The 17,316-nt window shown below is 39.5% G+C and overlaps 1 long non-coding RNA gene across 1 annotated transcript in view; it reads left to right on the top strand.

Annotated features, from left to right (window-relative positions):
• Positions 1-3,379: 3,379 nt before the first annotated feature.
• The window catches only part of LOC116080146, a 21,505-nt gene continuing 7,568 nt past the window's right edge, over positions 3,380-17,316 (top strand). The window contains exon 1 of the long non-coding RNA XR_004114327.1: positions 3,380-3,603. This is a non-coding gene — a long non-coding RNA (uncharacterized LOC116080146). The remainder of the gene's footprint in view (positions 3,604-17,316) is intronic.

Genomic DNA, 17,316 nt, shown 5'->3' with positions numbered 1-17,316 from the left:
AGAGACAGAGAGACAGAGAGACAGAAAGACAGAGACAGACAGATAGAGACAGACAGACAGAGACAGAGACAGACAGAGAGACAGAGAGAGATAGAGAGACAGACAGATAGAGGCAGAGAGACAGAGACAGAGAGAGAAAGACACACACACACACAGAGAGAGAGAGAGAAAGAGACAGAGACAGAGAGACAGAGAGACAGAGAGACAGAAAGACAGAGACAGACAGATAGAGACAGACAGACAGACAGAGACAGAGACAGACAGAGAGACAGAGAGAGATAGAGAGACAGACAGAGGCAGAGAGACAGAGACAGAGAGAGAAAGACACACACACACACACACACACACACACACACACACACACAGAGAGAGAGAGAGAGAGAGAGAGAGAGAGAGAGAGAGAGAGAGAGAGGATCTACTAATCTACCGTGGATTCTGTTGAGTCTTGTGTCCTCTGTTTCTTCTGTGTAGAGTTTGGTCATTGCTTAACAGTTCATGCTGCCTTGACTGAAGACATAGTTCCATCAGTGCAGAATCAAGACAGGCATTTGCTTCTCTTTCCAAATTTTTATAATATTATCTAAAAAATAAAAAATACATGGGTATTTTTTCTTCCCCATTATAACTTGTATATTTTCCTCACTATTAACCTCTTTGAATTCTGGAAAGTTGGTCAAATTTTAAAATATTTAGAATGAATCAAATGTAGATCTCAACTTAAGCTTCTTCTCTCCCACTTCATTAGGAGCATTAATGAAACATATTTTAGAAGGGTTGAAAACTCTCTCATGCAATTAGAACAACTACTGTTCTGACCACTTCTCTTGAGGTTTCTTCTCTTGCTCCCTTCTTGTGCATGTTTCTATCTTGATTTTCTTCCCCCATTTTATTGAATCCTGAGTTTTTCTTTCTTTTAAAAAATGCATTTTTATTAGTTTTAGGTATGAGTGTCTCTGTCTGGGTATGTCCACATAAATGCAAGTGTTCTGGGAGTCCAGAGCCATTAGAGTCCCCGGAATCGGAGTTACAGGAGGGTTGTGAGCCACTTGGTGGAGGATCTAACTCTGGTCCCCTGCAAGCACCATATGCTCTTCACTGCTGGTCTGTCTCTTTGGCTCCTTAGCATGGTTTCTTTTATTGCTTGTCTCAAAGCCTCAGTATAGTAGTAAAGGTATTACAATTAGTCAAACTCTATTTCTATTACAGCTCTAAGAGTCTTTGCCTTCCAAATTCTATAGCAATAGGTTTTATGCAGATTATCAATCTCCTTTGAGATTAAGTCACCACACATATAGGGTGTTTGTTTGGGAAGAGCAGAGCAAAAGAAATCAGGAAGCAGTCCTCTGTTTCTGTTTCTGGAGGCTGCTTTAAGGGAAGGCAAGGGACATAGCCAAGGATTCGCATCCAAATGTTATTTGAGTGCATTGGAGATCGTGGGCTAAGGGGACCCCCATTTTAGCCTGGCATGTGTGGGTCTTCAGAAGCTGTCTACTTCTCACAAACTTACATTTCACACTTCTTCCTCCAGATAGAGATTTGGAGACATAGTTTCCAAGGGGTCCCTAGAGACTTGAATGCCTTTGCAAGATATTTTTAAAAATTACTTTCATTTTTTTCAAGGTGAAACAGCTATATTATGAGTAGAAATTTGAAAATAGTAAAGTATTATGAAGAAATATTAGGAAGTGGTATGAATGATGAACAATTATGAATTATAAAACCAAAGGATTCTCCACATCTTGTTCAAGAGACATTGAGAAACTTTAGGATGTGGAATCATAAGTGAAGATATTTACCTGAACCCACCACTGTCAAACCACCATTCCTAACATCAGGCAAGTATTTCTCCTTCTTCTGTCTGTCCTGTCCTGTCCTGTCCTGTCCTCCCTACTCTTCCTCAATTCACTCCTCTGTTTGCCTCTTTTTTTGTTCTCTCTCCCCCCTTTTTCTCTCCTCCTTGCTTCCATTCCTGGGTTCTCCTTCTGTAAAATACACACACACACACACATAAACACATACACACACACACACGTACACACACATAGCTTGCTTGGTAGGTGGATGGAGAGACATCATTATAAAAACATCATCACAGAATAATGTAATTCTAAGACAATGGGTTTATATTACATTACATTTAACAGAAGAAAGAGTGTTAAGCATGACTAAAGAAATTACTGCATTTCTTATAAAAGGTTGTTAGCCCTAAAAGGTAATGGGCTCTAAAGAATCTTGGACATATTTTCTAAGATAATTTTTTTTAAAAAGTGGGAGAAATTTATGTCAATTGATAATTTATTCTAAGTTCTAGGTATGAGAAATGGTTTCAGGGTCTCCTTTTACTCCATACTCTGGTAATGAAATCTCTATGAGACATAGGGCCTTACCCACAAACTATTAGATTGGAATGAGGGAGCTCCTAGCACTACAAACCACTGACTAGGTATGTATGAGCATCAGTTCCAAACTCCTAGTAGGTAAGTCGAATTCACTCCTTTCTTGGTTTCCTCTCAAAATAGTAGACAATCCATGAGGGCTGAAATGAATGAAAACCAGAGAGGGCTGATAAACCTGGCTACCCCATATATCTTATATTGTCTGTGGCGAAATTCAGGAAGGAGCAAAGAAATGTAATTTCTCTCACTTTAAAAGCAGTATTAAAGTCAGTGTGTTGACTTTTCATCAAATTATAGCTGTTATATATTGAGTAGGAGAAATGTGGGTTCCATCCTAAGACTGATCTCATTTGTGTAGACTCAGGGAGAGCAACAGTCCTCTCCCATCAGGGACATGGCAAAGATGACATTGTTGGGCCCACACATAATCCACACATCCCTGGAAATCTTGAAGCTCCTGCCTCTCAGGCAACCTTCTCAAGCCTCCTCACTCATTTGCAGCAGATGTGCAACTTGACCTTCATGTGGGTCCTGAACAATTGGGAACAGGAGCTCTACCCAAAGCTGTTGCCTCTATGTGGGGCATCTTCTACTAGCTGGGGTTTCTTGTCTGGCCTCAGTGGAAGAGGAAGCACCTAGCCTCGAGGAAACTTGAAGTGCCGAGGTGGGAAGGATACCCAGAGGACCCCACCCACTCAGAAGAGGAGGAGAGGAGGATGGGGGAAGGATTGTGGGATGGGGTGAGTGGGAGGGGAGCAGTGAGTAAATAAGTAAAAAAAATAATATCAACCATTGGAATTGTCTGAGGTCACTTTCTGGGGACAGCAGCTGAGTTCAGAAACCAAAGGACTCCACAAGTTGGCAATGGGATCTTCCATTCTTCCCGGCTTGGTTGAGAGGGCAAGTCATAGCAATTTAGTCCAGAATCATGTTCCCCCAGACCCTCCAAAATATGAAATTTTTATCTTGACAGATGGGAATCTGAATGAAGCAACAACTAGGATTTTCCTGTGTTAAAAGAAGAAGGACTACAGAATCGTTCAAGCCTAGAAGGCAAAGAAACAAACCAAAGAAGGAAACAACTCCCTTTTCAGTCAAAGGCTTCTAAGACCAACTTTAGAAGACATGTAATTCTAATAGCATGAGTGAGTGGGTTAGAGTCATGGTTCCATCAACAGCAAAACTGTGCTGTGAGTCTGGGTCACAGGTGAGCAGCATGCTGGGAGGTACACAGCTTCATTGTGTAACACCGTGTAACAAGGATTTGGCAGTCTTGTTGAACAATGGACACAGTGTTCACAACAAGGAAGGAGAATGGGCTCTGTTGTTGCCATCACAAGTTCCTCATAGCTTACTAGCTCACAGGGACATTAAGTTTCATAATACTATCCAGAGTATTGGATTCATCTGTTACTGAGTGGAACTAGCCAGGTGGAAGAGAGTAGCAGTCTGGGTTTTCCACTTCATGCTTCCTCTTGAGTCCTCTGTTTTTCTGTTTAAGGCAGATGCTAGAATCAGGACAAAGTTACAATCTCTAGTCAAACTTCCATGGACATAAGAGATAATGAAGAATGAGTATTTGTGGAGAGATCAGATAGTCCTCTAATAACTGTCCCCAAGGTTGAGAAATCATCAGTTACTCTGACATATGTCAATGCTCTTAGTGGAACTGGAATAGCCCTCAGTTGCAGATGAATCTTTTCCCACTCTGGCACAGCACTCTTAGCATGCTGCTTGATGTTCCATGAATTGTCAAGACATTCCACTGTGTCTATTGAGTACCACATCCATTTCAGTCTTATGTGATCTCAGGACTGATGTCTGAGATGGCAGCTCTTTCCCCAGATGTGTGTTATTTCTCTCCACTCCATACTGGCTTGACTTCAGCAAAAAGCTACCGAGACACCACTGCACACCTTTCTCCCAGCTCTCTTCTTTTGAGAATTGGCCTCTTAGCTCTAGCAGTCTGGCTTTCCTGGACCCTCAGCTCTAGCAGCTCAATTCAGAGCTCTTTTTGGCTCCCACTATGTTATAACTTGCCCAGTGTTTGCCTGAAAACCCTCCATAGAGCTAAGCTAGGGTTATCACAGAAGTCAGTTGCTATTTCTCCTCTTAGTATCATGTGCTACCTGATACACAGTATCTAAATCATGGTTTTCTAAATGTTTCTCATTTTTAACTTATTACATGGGGGACAGGAGATAAATATATCTTGACGATAAATGGGGATTTTAAATTAGGAAAAATTCTTATTGGTGTGTTCATTAAATTCATGTATGACCCTGAATACATATTATCTTGCATACTAGTGAATCAGTTTTCCATATTTAGCATTAAGGAAGGATATTATCAAGAGAAGCATCAGAGGTCCTGGCTGGACTCCTTGATAGTACCACAGAAGTTTGCAGAATTAATTAGGTAGGGGTGACCTAGTATGATATAGATACCTCTGTCTTGAATTTGACTTCTCATATATAAAATACAGTCTTATTTGGAGATGGAATGTACAGACTTCACTTCACAAGGTCTATATATCTTCATCCATCCATTTAAATAGCTACATCCTCCCTGGGCCACATTGTGAGATGACCTTTAGGACACATAGTCCTCAGCAAATCTGAGACTATATACACAAGCACTTTATTCTAGGCTTGGGCTTTACCTCATCCAATGTTAGGGATATGTCTTGGATCGCATTCCACAGTTTAGAATAAAGATAGAATATTATCAGTAATAGTAGATCTTGAGAGAATAAAATTGAATATTCTTTATGCCTTTTAAGATTTCTGATGAGACTGTGATAAATATCTTTATGACACAATTACCTGCTATGCTTGTCTCTAAAATCTAGGATCCAGTACGTCAGAAGGCAAATAGGGTTTGATTTGAGAAATCCTATCATTTCATTAGCTCCAGGAGCAGAGATGACCTTAAGGTGGCAGGGATAATTTAAAGGCCAAGATAGATTATAAGACCGAATGGTGCTTTCATTCAGTCAGCCTTTGGACAAGCTATGGAATGAAATAAAGGCCCCTTCGTCTGCCAGATGGTACAATCAAAAAGTTAAAAGAAGCAAAACCTTGGGCTCTCTGTGCCTGGAAGCCAGTGGTATCTCCATCCAAGAGCTGAACAAATGCGCCTTTGTGTACACTTGGGACAGCCCTTTGAAGTTCTGGCATCCTGACTGGCAACTTTTTATATCTGGCCATCTTAAAGCTGGGGAGGTTGGGAAACAGAGAAGGGAAGAACCAAGAAATGTAGGTGTCGTCTGACTGGCTCTAAGCCCACTGGGTAAACATGCCAGCAACCTTCTCACAGAGATTACTTTTCAGAAATGGAAAGGGAGTGTCCAGCTTCGTTTAAAATCAAAACGAGGAAATGACTCTCAGCTGTCTACACACAACAAAACAACACACCCAGAAGAGTGGTGGAGCCTTGTGCCCATGGTATAGCAGATAGGATTTTCTCCAGACTATGAAGTCCAGGTCATCTGCAGGAATGTTTATACTGCACTATCTCCAGTACCGGCCCTGGGGTCCTTTTAATGAGATTCATGTCTTTGTTTTCTTCAAGGAATTCTCATAGACTTTCCCTGAGACACAGGCCTCTCTGCTTTTCTGGAGGATTTCTTAATTGAATTGCATAGGAGGTCGAATGAAGGAACAGCCTTTTGTTTTGAGTTTAGGATTGAGTTTGAAGTGCTGAGGTTCAGTTTTCCCTTCAGACCTTACTTCTTGTGTGGTCCTTCTCCACAAGCAATTATTTCCTGTCTTTTCTGAAAGATTAAATAGATCTTGCCAGTAGCACTCAGAGGAAAGAAAGAAGGTTGTATTCAGTTTCAAATACTTAGAATTTTAAAACACCGAAGACTAGCAGGCAATGATTTCCAGCTTAGCAATAGGAAAAGAGGAAAAGAAAACAACACAAAAGGAGAGAACCATAGGACGCTGTATTTTGGAAAATGACAATAGTCAAGGACTTAAAAACTACAAACAATAAAGGAATATCCAGTCCCAGGCATTGTTAGATAACATTAGCTATGAGAACTGTATTTTAGATAGATCATTGTTTTTGGTGGGGTTATTTGGCACATATTCTATAAAACAAAATTTAATTTGGGTTAGCTATTAAGAAAAAGATGTTTCAGTATGTGAAGAGAAGTAGTTAAATAAAATAATTATATATTCTAGATAGAGAATAAATGTCAACTACCTTTATCATAGTTAACATCAAGGTTAGCCAAAATATGAGCTAATTCTCCTTAGTAATTTGGATATTTATAGAATAAGAAACAAATAAAGTGATAACTCATTGAATTGTTAAGGATATTATTGTAGGATCACTATGGCGTACGCGATTTTTGTTTGTTTGTTTGTTTTTGGTGGGGGGTGAGGGGAGCCGTTAGTTAAACTATTGCATCTGGTCCTTAGACTCTTAACTTCACCCAAAACCATTTTATTGAGCTTACTAGTTCTTTATATCTGCATTTTCTCCTTTCTAAATGGCAGTTTGTTTTATAAGGCTTAACAATGGACAAATTAAAATTACACAATAATATATTTAAATATTAATACTATGGTAAATATTAGACCTCATACTTCTCTCATTTTCTTGAACTTTTATTTGGTATTAACATAAGACTTCCATTAGGCAGCTTTAGACCTTGACAGTAAGCAGGAAGTCCTTGCTTTTCAAAACTCTTAGAAGAATTACTCATGCTCCCTTGTTTCTTTCACACTGCTTGGCCATTCATACTTCCATGCTTATCATAATTATTGTACACACAAACATGTGCATTTATGCTCAATTTCATAAATAAGTTGAATATAGCTTGAAAGAGTTGTCAATGGACATTAGATAAAGAGACTAGAGAAAACGGAATTTTTTTTTTCAGTTTAAGGTCTCAAAATCCATTTTTGTTGATACTTTTCCATTGTATCGTTTCCTTCAAGTACTGGGCTGCATTGTAGATATCAACTCCCAGTTAAGTAGAAATGCTCTCTTGTAGGCAGATATGAGCACCCATTCTTCTACTGCAAAGGCATCAGCTTCAGTGTATTGGAGAGTGAGGTGTGTTTTGCTCTGCTTCAGTTGAGTTCTATGAACATTTGTCTCCTGAATTAATTTTTTTATGTGATAGAAAAAGAAACCTTTTTGTTGTTTAAGAGTGTTTGGCTCCACCATACCACAGGGGCACTTGCTCCACTATGTTCATAGTGGCCTTATCTGTGATAGCCAGAAGCTGGAAACAACTCAGATGACCCACAATGGAAGAATGGATACAGAAAATGTGATTCATTGACATAGTGGAATACTAGTCAGCTATTAAGAATGAGGGCATCATGAGTTTTACAGGCAAATGGATTGAACTAGAAAATATCATCCTGAGTGACATAACTCAGACCCAAAAGGACATGCATGATATGTACTTATTAATAAGTTGATATAAGCCAAAAAAACGTACAGAATACCCAGGATACAATGCATAGAACTCAAGAAGGTTGACAAGCCAAAGGGTCCAAGTGAAGATGCTTCAATAACTCTTGGGAGGGGGAAGAAAGCAATCACAGGTGGCAGAGGGAGTGAGGGATGTGAGTGGGAAAGGGGAAGGAGAGGGGGAAAAGTGGAAGACGATTAGGTATTGGTGGCGGGGTACCAGGAGAGAAGCCCTGAGGGCTAGCAGAATGAATGGAAATATGCAACCTGGGGTGGTAGTGGGAGGTGGGGGGACCCTCTAGAAAGTACCAGAGACCTAGGTGGTGGGAGACTATCAGAACTCAAAGGGAGGTATTTTAGATGAAATGTTCAACACTGGGGAGAGGGAACTTGTAGAATCCATCTCCAATAGAAAGACAGGACATAAAGTAGAGGGATGGCAGTCAAAAACTCTGATCCAGAATTGTTCCTGTTTCAAAAAACTTCAGGGACAAAATGAAGAAGAGCCTGAGGCAAAGGAAATTCAGTGACCAGCCCAAATTGGAATCTATCTTAATGGGAGGCTCCAAGGCCTGACACTATTACTGATGCTATGGTGTGCTTACAGACAGGAGCCTAACATGGCTGTCCTCTGAGAGGCCCAACCAGCAGCTGACTGAGACAGATACAGAAACTTACAACCAATTAATGGACTGAAGTCTGGGACCCCCGTGGTTGAATTAGGGAAATGTTAGAAGAAGCTGAGGAAGAGGGTGACCCCATAGGAAGACTATCAGTCTCAACTAACTGGATCTCTGAGATTTCTCAGACACTGAGCATACACTACCTGATATGAGGTCCCAGACACATATACAGCAGAGGGCTGCTTCAGTGAGAGAAGAAGCACCTAACTCTCAAGAGACTAGAGGATCCAGGGAGTGGGGAAAACTGGGAGGAAGGGGGCTGGATGGGATGGGTAAGGACATCGTCTTAGAGACAGGGGGGAGGAAGAATGGGATGAGGTACTGGGAGGCAGACCAGGAGGGACTGGACTGTAAAAAAATAAAAGTAATAATAGTAAAAAGTGTGTTTTATTATGAAATTTCAATGACACACAACCAAATGGGATTCTAATAAATACAAGGTTCTGTACCAAAGATAAGAGGCAGAGACAGAACTAAAAATAGATGATTAGCTCTTTAGTTCATGCTACTCACAGAAAAAGAACTTAAAAAAATAGATGTTTGGCTTGCTGGTCATAAGGTGTTTTTATAATGAGGACTTAACTATTGCTATCAGGACAATTAATGACTTTTATTATGGAATAGGAGAAATAGGTGGAAACCTTGTTATTTGCAGTTCTTTGGAAGAAAAAAATCACATAGAAAAAATAATGAGGATCTTGAGAATGGTGGTGAGTGCTGGTGACTTACCTTGGTCAATAACAGAGGTGAGAGCTGAGCTCAGACTGCAGTGGGTCAGCCTTTAGCCTTATTTTCTTACAGAGCTGCTTTGTGTGAGCAGTGTGAGCTATAAATAGTCTGTGACTTCTGGTCTTTGAGGTATTGTAGGTCTGAGAAAGGCCTCTTTTCTGAGAGCTCTAATGAGATCAAGTGACAGAAAGGGGCAGAGAGGTATTCCTTAGTTGGTGATGACTCTGTGCATGAACCTCAGAGCAAGCACTCTCTGTAGACAGTGGGAACAAGATCAAAGAATATGATGTCATTTTTATATTCAAGGCTGATTTATAAAGTGGTATCCAAGTACTCCCCACTCATTTGACAGAAATGTCAATTTAAAAAGATAATAAACAAAGGATATGAGGTATGAGGCTAGAGATATGGTTCAGTGGTCACGAGTGTATTGCTCTAGTTTAGGACCCAAGTAAAATTCTCACTTCTGATGTTAAGTGGTTTCCAATAAGTCCCATTCTGGGAGTCACAAGTCTCTTCTATGAACTCCACAGGTACCTGTACTTACATGCACATATGCACATACAGACATTTATACACACATAATTTAAAAATAAATATGAATCTCTTTTTTAAAATGATGACCATTGCCAGGCTGAAAATTAGACAAATTCTTACTGATTTGATCATGGAATTATTTGAAGGCAAGTATGTCAGAAGCATACAAATATTTGAGGAAAGGTATTAGCAACATTTTTTTGGGGGGGAGTTCCAGTTGGATGTAGGCTGAGGAGGTCTCCTACTCCATCCCCAGTTGTATTCTCAAGGACCTAGTGACGATAGAGACCAGGAGGACCTCCCAGGAGACTGTGCTTTCCAAGAAACAAGAGCAGTGAATGTGACAGGGAGACATCCAAGCCTCCCTACACACCCATGTTTATCTTTATTTTATCTCTTACAAACAAACAGAAAAACATGAAACAAAAACAAACATGAAACAGCCCAGCATAAAGACAAAACAAACAAATGACCAGTAAGATTTTTTTAAAAGATGCCCAAAGAAAGCAAAATGAACAAAAAGTCCACAAAATTACTATTGGGATTGTTTTGTGTTGGCAATTATTCCCTGTGGGCAGGAGATAACTAGTGGGGTACTGGAGCCCCATGCCTGCCCCACAGGCAAAATATCCTAGAGCTGGGGTGGTTAATGTCAGTGCATGTGCAGTCATGAGGCTTGGTTCTCACAGAAATACAACTGCTCTAGTCCTCTATGAGAGCAGAGCCAGGAGCCAACAGCCAGTGTAACAGGATAGCTGAGCAGCAGAGACATAGGAAACTCTGGAAAAAGGTGAAAAGTCAACAGACTTGATAAGATACATGGTAAGCCCTTAAGGAGAGAGTTGCAGATTAATAAAATATTTTCTGTGTTAAAAAGTGGAAGCACAATGACACTATGACATGGTACTTCTGGATCTCATATGATTTTATTTCACCTATCAGCATAGAAATAATTTTTGAAACAATTACAATTTATATATCTTTTAAAAGAAAGATCAGAATAAATAGACTTACAGAAAGAAAAGACTGAAAAATTAAACACTAGATTGGAAAACTTAAAGGAAAACTTAGAGAAAGGTTTATAAATAAGAATGAAAAAGATACTAAGATGATAGAGATGCAAAAAAGGGAAAAAGACAAAAAATGGAGACAAGCCTTAGAAGAAAAAAATTATAATAAAATTGAGATAAGATGCTGAAATAGAGAGAGGAAGGAAGGCCAGAACCTATAGCACCCTGTAACAAGACTGCAAAAGCCAGTCTATATCAGTCAAAAAGCCTAAGACGATTTTTTCCAGCTTTGATAAGGGAATTAAAAGGAAATGAAAGAAATATACAGGGTTATCAAGAACTTGACTGCTAACCCATAGAGGCACAAGATTTAAAAGATTTAAGGAAGCAGTAACAACCTATGGCTTACATTCACTATGAGTGAAACAGATACTTAACAACTGGGTACTCAAAATCATATAGTACCAAAAGATTGGAGAGATTTGATGACAGCCATCTTAGAGACTGGCTCTCAATTACAATGGCCAACATGGTGGAAAAATGAGGCTTCAATCATGGAGCAACAAAATAAGACTAGAGGCATTGATATTGTCAGAGATCAGTTACTAGGTGAAAGTTCATATTGTGAATTGAAAGTAGAGATGGCCCTCAAAGATGCTCTCCTAGAACAATGTCAAACAATAGCCTTAAATGCTTGGGCAAAGTTTGAACATCAGGGACAACATGAGTCATTTGCAAAGAGAACCCAGGGTTCAAATGAATTTTTCACTACCTTTATTTTACAAAGACCAACTATATCTCTGAATAGACCAATATCAGATCCAATTTCTAGAGAAATTATAATTGAATCATTAGCTTTTGAAATGCTAATGCTGAATGCTAAAAGGCTATTAGACCTTTAAGAGATAGATTTGCACCTCTTTAGGAATGGATTTATATTACTACAGATATAGAATCTAATGCTCATAATTTAGTTATGGTTGGACAAACAATTGTGTGAGATATAAAAACACAAAATACCCATTGCTAGGGATGTAAAAATCAGGTCATTCCCTAAAGGACTGTAGACAAATAGTTCCTAAGAATAATTCTATACTACTACTGCTACTACTACTACTACTACTGCTACTACTACTACTACTACTACTACTACTACTACTACTACTACTACTATTACTACTACTACTACTACAAATAATTCCTGGAGAAAATTTCCTATGAAATGTAGATGTGGAAGCAACAGACTCATGAAGAACAGGTCACAATTGTAGCTCAGCCAAAGATATTGCAGGCACTTCTTTAATGTTGGAAAACTGACTAAGGGGCCTGACTCAAGGCCTGACAAAAAAGAATACAAGCCATCCATTTCCTGTGCACCAAGGAATGATTATTCTGAAAAAGAACTTGAAAAAAAAATCAAAGCCCAATAGAACAAATAGAGTTGCTTAAAACTTAAATAAATGATTTAACAGAGATAGAGCCACTCCTATGGATAAAAGAAGAGATACTAAGAATACCAAAAAATAGACATTTTGGTAAACTACTATTAATGATAAAAAACAATTTTAAAATTATAGTTAGATGGGATTGAGATCAAAAGATTAGTGGACACCAGAGGTGAGGTAACTATAATATCACAAGATTCCTGGAATCCAGCTTGCCCACTTAAAAGGGTATCTACACAGCTCCTAGGAAACAGCACATTCTCTCAGGTAAAACAAAGTCTAAAAAGGATTAACTATATTGGCCCAGAAGGCCAAATAAAAAAATAAGGACAATATGACTAATGTAGCCATAAATTTATGAGAAAGATCTACTACAACCATGGGAAGCACAGATTTGCATCCTCCAACTTTAGAGACAAGCTGTAACATAGGAGGTGTTCCTAATAAAGACATTAGAAGTTGTCATCAAAGATAGTTACAGACTGTCTAAGCTGCCCACAAGCAGGATGACTCTTCAGTTTTTTATGGGGGAGTTAATACTAGTAGATCACCACTTGCCTTAACACTAAAGTAGCAAACTGACAAACCTGTTTGGATAGAACATTGGCCTATGAGAAAAGAAAAGTTAAAGGCACTAGAATTAGTTCTAGTTCAAGAACATCTGGAGGACAAACATATAGAAGAATCCACTGGCCCTTGGAATTTTCATATATTTTTCATTAAAAAATCTGGCAAATGGAGGGTATTGACAGATCTGTGAGCATTAACAAAACTATTCAGCCAATGGACTCTTTGCAATCTGGAATCTCCATTGCCTTTCTTGTTACCTAAGGCATGGCCTATTATAGTGATTGATTTAAAAGATTGCTTTTTCACAATTCTTTCATATGAGCATGATAGGGAAGGGTTTGCTTTCTTGGTACCCGTTTTTATTAGAAGTTATCTAATAAAGAGATATCACTAAAAAGTCTTACAAAAGGATTTTTTTGTTTGTTTTTGTTTTTCGAGACAGTGTTTCTCTGTATAGCCCTGGCTGTCCTGGAACTTACTCTGTAGACCTGGCCTTGAACTCAGAAATCCACCTGCCTTTGCCTCCTGAGTGCTGGGATTAAAGGTGTGCACCACCACTGCCCATCCCCAAAGGATTTTGACTAGTCCTACCTATGCCAATATTTTGTACAATAGCCATTGAAAACAATTTGTAAGCAGCTTCCTCAATCCATAATTTATCATGATATGGATGATATCGCATTGGCTGATTCAGATACAAATACCTTAGAAAGAGAATACCTTGTTAGGAATTACAAATTGCTCCTGAGAAAATGCAAAAATGAGAATCTATTAATTATCTAGGACATAAGATAGATCTACAAAAGACTTGAGACCTCAGACTGCTTGAATGCTGTTTCCTCAAAAATTTGCATCTAAGACAATTTCCCAATCCAGCACCACAGACTGTTTCAGTCAGGACTTCAGGTAAGCCCTGAGCATTCTCAGCATAGAGAGACTGGACAACAAAGGCTATAGCTAGCTTTCTGAAAACTCACCACTATCCCAATTTTCTTAGGGTCCCTGTAAAAGAAAAATGATGCACTCAGATAGCAGGAAGCAATTTTAAGAGAGTGACATCCATATTCTCAAGAGTTGGGATAGACGGTTTTTGGTCATTCAGTTGTCATTTAAGGAGGGTTAGTTACAAGTTGAGAGAGGTTAGATTCAAGGATTTCTTTTTGCTTTTCATTTCTTTCCTCTATCCTCCTTTCTCTCCTATCTGTTGTTAAGGGAGAAAAGGATAAAGAAGGGATGAAAGATAAAAAGGGAGATAGGAATAATAGGCAGAGTGGGTAAATTATTGAATCCACCCTTAAACTATGGAACTACTACTAACCAAAAATTTTACATTGGAATAGGTCTTTGTATACTGATACAAAATTAAGATTTTATTTGGTGATAACATACTGTGTATCAACTCATTTTAAGAGCCTATGTAATTCTTTTAAAAAGCATTGTTAAGTTCTAGTCCATATGAAAGCTGTTATTACAAACTAGGATAATTTAGAAATGCAAGTTAATAGTTAGACAATCAAACTCATGGTCATATTAGATACTAGTCTGGTTTATTGGAGAAATATGATTACAATTTAGAAGGAAGAATGGCCTACCTTGCATTAACCTACAAGGAAATGAGAATTTTAATGAGGGAAATAATAATCTATTTTAGGATGGCTCATATATACCTTATATGTATCACTGCCGTCATCATATCTAGAGTAGCCTCATCTAATGAATGCTGTGTTTACTCCTACTGAACAGGCAAGAACATGGAGGCTTAGAGGCTTTCTACTGAATGGCCAAGCTGAAGATTTGGTCTTGGTTGTCTGACTTTGCAGTGTCTACATTCTTATGCATGTGGTTGCAACAACTGTGTACCCTTTTGTTTTTCATTTACTCTGTATGGGTGACAGCGGTTCTGTGACAGTGCGAAGGCAAATGTATAGCATTAGCATGAATACTGTTAATGAAGCTGAAAGCCTAACAGCCTTATCACACAAGAGCCTAGGACATGTCATGGGTCTGGACCTGAGGTGAGGGCACCCTAGAAACATTCTTTAGAGACACCAATGAGACTCTTCAGGATATTAGTGGGAAGGTGATTGGCTCATAATCCATCAGTTCCTAGGGGTGGAAAGCAGACTTGGAAGCACAGCTTTCTAGTTGAAGGCAAGGATGCTGAGCCACTGTCTTAATGTTATTACTACTGTGATGAAACACCATGACGCAAAAGCAGGTCAGGGGGGAACAGTTTTATAGGAGGAAGTTAGGACACAAACTCAAGCAGAGCTGGAACTTGGAGGCAGGAACTAATGCAAAGGTCATGGAGGGGTGCTGTTTACTGGCTTGTTTCCCCTTGGTTGCTCAGCCTGCCTTCTCCTAGAACCCAGGACTACCAGTCCAGCATGGCAACCACCCACCATACACTGGGCCTTCCCCATTGATTATTAATTGAGGAAATGTCCTATAGCTGCATCTCATGGTGGCATTTCCTCAACTGAGGGTTGTTTCTTCTCTGTGATGACTCTAGCTTGTGTCAAGTGGACACACCAAATCAGCCAGTACAGCCACCTATACTACTTGCCATGAGTATGGCTGGAGACAAGTTAATTAAGCTGTCTGCCCGTTACGTCATCTCTGGAAAGAGATTTCTTCCAAAAACAAACTTTCCTTTTATTTTATGACTGTCAGAAGTAAGGAATAGTCTATGCATGAAAAACCTTGAAAAAGCACCTGGCCTGTAGGAGGAGATCAGTAAGTGGTGGTGACTGTCACTTTATGATATTGCACTTCCTTTCCGTGTCTCCAGCTGTCAGCTCTAATATAGAGAGCTGGTTTCACTGGAAGCTGGGCCAGGCCCTGCTGGGGGAGTAAGGTAATGAGTTTCCCCTCTCCTCTCCTCCAGGACTGATACTGTTAGTACAGCTAGTTCCATCTCACTTGGCTCAAGTGCTTTCCCTTAGTCTTCAGTAACAACAGTAGCTAATAGCAGCCAACATTTGTTGAGCGAATGGTGAGAAGTTTAAACACTTTCCATACATCATGACCTCTGCATCAGTCTAACTAGATTGTACTATTGGTTAAATACACACACACACACACACACACACACACACACACACACACACACACAAAGAAAACAAACAACAAACAACAGAAAAACTCTATAAAACTGTTTTAAAGTCAGCACTGGAAAGAGAAAGAAGAGGTATTTTCTCAGCTGACTACTGTGTCTGAATTCCGTGAATGCAGAGGAGGTTCTGCTATTTGGGGGTGTTTCTTTTGTCTTTTTTGTGTATGTTCGGTTTTCTGAACTAGCCGCTAAGAGAACCCATAGCATAGATGGTATCACCATTTCTCAGAATGAAGACCGAATGAGAAGTCCACCCAAGAGCAGGCCCTGGTGCCCAAGACCCAGTTAGTGTGGAAACACAAGTGTTTGCTGACGGTGTGGTGTCTGCCACCATTTCCTTCCTCCTCAAAGTGTTTGCATTCATTGAACTACTTAGCCACAAATGTCAACTCAGCTTGTGAGGCAGGGGGATTCCTAGAAATGAGTGTGACCCAACTAGACAATGCAAATACATCAATTATTTCCTCTTCTTCACCCTGTCCTGGAGCGGAAGCAGCTGCAGCAACCAGGCTTTCCTCACATCTCCTTTTCCCTTGAAGAACACCGTTGCTTCATCCTGTATGTCTGTGAGATAGGCTTATTGCTGTAGGACTCTTCCACATGTGGGCCTGAATTTCAGTGCATTATTTGTGCCTGTGGTGAATACATATAAACTGGTGTTGATGGTCTCATTCATCTTATGTTTCTCGGGCTCATGTAGTCCAGATTCTAAGTCTTTAGTGAGAGAAATCCTTAGGCACAGGAAGGCGCAATGAACTAAATCTATCTTTATAAACTTTGTAACTGTCTTTATTTTAGGGAAATTATATCCTCAAAAACATTTTTCCTCCCTCTTTGGCAAGGCTAGGTAAGAGTTCTACCACCAAGCTACATCTACAGCCCCTAAGCATCACTTAAAATTACTTTAATCAAATTTCTCATGTACACAAAAGCCAGTGGTTGAGTCAGACCTACCCAGTGCCACAACAATTCTTGCTCTTTCATGCTGCTTTGTTATTCAACTCCATGACGAGTCTATGTCCTTACCTCACTGCTTCTTGGGCTTTTCTATTTCATTCATTGCCTACTGATTTTTCCCTGGGCTGTCAGTCACTGTCTGATTCAGATCTCTTCTAATGCTACAAATACCTTCCCAATATGGAAATCTGCCCAATTCTATATCCCCCCCGAGGTGCTTGTTCTATTGTGATCATACTCTGTGTCATTCCGAGGTCTTCCTATGCTGGGTGCACCTCATAAAAGAGCAGATGCCCCATGTAACATAAATACCTCTGTAAAAATAAACACAAGTTCACAGAGGTATCCAAGAGCAACGAAAGGAGAAATGTATCATGTAACATCTCTACTATATGGAGGCATTTCTGTGTGCTCGCAGAATGGTGGTGTACAAAAAAA

This window comes from Mastomys coucha, unplaced genomic scaffold (assembly GCF_008632895.1).
Source record: "Mastomys coucha isolate ucsf_1 unplaced genomic scaffold, UCSF_Mcou_1 pScaffold6, whole genome shotgun sequence".
Lineage (NCBI taxonomy): Eukaryota > Metazoa > Chordata > Mammalia > Rodentia > Muridae > Mastomys > Mastomys coucha.
This window is presented reverse-complemented; position numbering and strand designations above follow the sequence as displayed.